At 56.4% G+C, this 3,249-nt stretch overlaps 1 pseudogene; it reads right to left on the bottom strand.

The window, feature by feature from the left end:
* Window positions 1–914: 914 nt before the first annotated feature.
* Window positions 915–2,771, bottom strand: LOC123101410 (putative cyclin-dependent kinase F-2; annotated as a pseudogene).
* Between the last annotated feature and the right edge of the window lie 478 nt (window positions 2,772–3,249).

Below are 3,249 nucleotides of genomic sequence, written 5' to 3'. Positions count from 1 at the left end.
CACACACACACTAGGCATGCGTATCCCGAAGGTATTCTGCCAACATGCACGCTTCCTCCGTGCAGCCCTCCTCGGGCCAGCCGAGACATGCAACACGTCATGCATGGGGTCCTCCACAGCACGCGGCACCCTGATAAGGCGCCTCCTCTCACTCGTGGTCAACTGCGGATGCATCAATTTTCAACAAAAGGTATACGCGACCGACGACCAACATACAATCTCATGCACACTTGTGATCAATGCAATCCAAATCTTTGGTATGAAATCAAAGTATTAGAAATATGTTGTGGTCTACCTTCTATTCCTCCATGCTTTTCCGTGGTATCACTCACAATCGCATATACGAGGCTAGAGAATAGGGACCTTTTTATAGTGTGTTTTCAAAGAGTCCGCCTCTTATACAATTATAAGATTCCTAGTCTTTAAACTAGTTTCCGGATAGAGTCCAGATCAAACTACCAACCACGATATAATTTGTCTGTTAGCGGATCCTATCCGTCGAGTCCTTGAAGCACGCGCATGTGAGCAACGCGTCATAATAGAGTATAAATTCCTCTATTTATGTAAATCAACATTAGGGCCGTAATCTAATTACACGATCTATCTTCTTCGAGTTATCAACATACCCGGGTAGTCTTTCCAATATATAAAACATATTGTATTCCATCAATAATTGACCGGCTTCCTTAAGCATGCAACACTTAAGTACATTCCAGCAAGAGTAATTCTATACACAAAACACATGTATAATTTCATACGAGGTATTCCGAATATTAAAGATAATAAGTATTTGAATATCGTTGCAGGACACATAATCCCAACACAAAGGACATATATATATATATATATATATATATATATATATATATATATCCAATTTTGACGCAAAAAAATGTGTTAATTGAATCCCAAAAATAGTTTTTACAGCAGTTAGAGATCAACTGAAGCATCGACGACGTTGGCGAACCATGGTCGCCTGAGCGCGGTGGTGGCCGACAACCTCTTGTCGATGTTGCACGAGAGGAGTCCCTTGAGGACTTCGAAGCCTTCTTTGGAGAGGCGGTCCTCGGGAAAGTGCTCACGGAGCTTGTTGCAGGAAATGACATGTGGCGGCGTCACCAGCTTCCCGGCGAGCGGCAATGACTCGTAGTCTGGCCAGATCGTGAACAATGGCACGCCGAGAATGCGGAAGATGGCGAGGAGCTGCTGGGCGTCGTCGTCCCCGTCGAAGAGCGGCTTCCCGGAGGAGCTCGGCCATGACGCAGCCGAGGGACCACATGTCAACCGTGGCGTCATAGTCGGGTTTGCCAAGGAACATCTCCGGTGCTAGGGCTGGACGTCCGAACGGGCTAATGGGCTTGGCTCGGAGCTCGCTCCAGCTCGGCCCGACTCAGCTCGGCCCGAGAGCTAAATAGGCCGAGCCGAGCCACGTGAAATGGGCCCGTTGGCCGACCGAGCCGAGCCTGTTTTGGCCCGGTCCAGCTCGGTGGCTCGTCCGAAGCCGAAGCCCAGGACGCGACGCAATCACGCAGCCCAGCAGAGGAGCGCAACCAGCCCAACCCAGCGAGTCGCGTCGTCTCCACTGTCTCCTCCCGCTAGGGTTCGCCGCCGCCGCCGCCCCACGCTTCTCGCCAAGCTATTTCCTGCATGCCACCACGACGCATCCTGCCGCCGGCGTCGGCACGCACGAACGCATCCAGCGGCCGCAGCGCACGCACGCATCACCAGCCTGTTGATTGATTCTTGGACACAAGTACAAAACTTGAAGCACGTTGATTGAATCCTGGAGTTGGCTGGATGCACACGTACGAGAGGAAGCAAGATCAACTGCTACGGAGGCTAGCCACCTGCGTTCGACGCACCAGACGCCCGACCTCGCCACGCCGGCACGTCTCCGTCGTGCTCCCCTCAACGCCGTCAAGCCAGCCTCGCCTGATGCGCCCGTACGCCCACGCACCCAGCCTCCAGAGGCAAAACGAGCTGCTCGGGCTGGACCGAGCCATAGGCAAGACGAGCCGAGCCTCCAGATGCGGGCTCGTTCAACCAGCGAGCCGAGCCGAACATGGCTCGTTCATGGCGAGCCAAATCCAGGCTCGGCTCGGCTCGTGTCCAGCCTTATCCGGTGCCATGTATCGGCGTGTGCCGTGCTGGCCGTACGGCGCAGGCTCTAACATGGACACCGCGAGCCCTAGGTCGCAGATCTTGATGTTGCTGATGCCGTCCGCGCCGACGAGGATGTTCCCCGGCTTAATGTCGCGGTGGATGATGCGGAGCCCGTGCATGTGCTTGGCGGCGCCGAGGAGCTGCTCCATGATGCAGCGCACGTCGGCCTCGGGGAACGGCCGGCCTTGCCGGTGCTGATGGAGGACGTCGTGCAGGCTGGGCCCGACGCACTCCATCACGACGGTGAGCTTCCGGGCGAAGGGGTCGAGCGAGAGCGCCCGGAGCTCGACGATGGCGCGGTGGCGGTGACACGCGGCGAGGAACGCCACCTCGCGCAGCGTACGGGCGTCGACGCAGCCGCAGCAGGCGACGCCGGCGGCCTCGTGCGCGCAGGGGAGCGGCTTCTTGACGGCGACGGTCCAGCCGTTGGTGAGGTGGCGCGTCTCGACTACGCCGCCGAAGCCGCCCTCGCCGAGCGCGCGCGTCACCTGATAGTCGGTGGAGGTCCAGTAGCACACCCTCTTGCAGAAGGCGAGCCTCGGGGCGCCGCCGCTGGTGTCCACCTTGAAGTCGGGGTGGTCGCCGGGGAAGACGCGCTTGATGGCCATCAATCGGGAACGGAGGAGGAGGTGGTGGTGGTCGATGGAAGGAAACGAGGAGAGGATCGCATGGTGGCGGTCGTATATATAGAGGTTGGGCTGCTCAGCGTCAACGAGACGTGCTCGAGTGGTCTCCGGACTGGAGGACGAGGTCAACGCGCTGCGTGGCTATGGCTTGGGCGAGACTGCAACCGGAGCATGTAGCCGGAGACGAACTGGCAACCGGAAACAGGACGAAAAAGGTGTTCCGCAACTCTGCCGGCGGGTCCGGTCTGAGGTTGCGAAGCGAGAGCTAGCGTCGTAAACGAAGTAGTCGAACACGTGAAAGTAAATGACACAGAGAGATATGGACGAGACCAGCTTTATTAATCAATGATCATGTGTTACAATGATGGCTCATCGTTGTTTTATATAGGGAATAGGGGGTCAAGGGATAAGTATCCACTTAACGTAAAGAGGGGAAACGGGAGGGGCTATCCCGAGCGCT

Source organism: Triticum aestivum, chromosome 5A (assembly GCF_018294505.1).
Source record: "Triticum aestivum cultivar Chinese Spring chromosome 5A, IWGSC CS RefSeq v2.1, whole genome shotgun sequence".
Taxonomy (NCBI): Eukaryota; Viridiplantae; Streptophyta; class Magnoliopsida; order Poales; family Poaceae; genus Triticum; species Triticum aestivum.
Note: the sequence above shows the minus strand (reverse complement) of the source record. Positions and strands in the feature narration are given on the sequence as shown.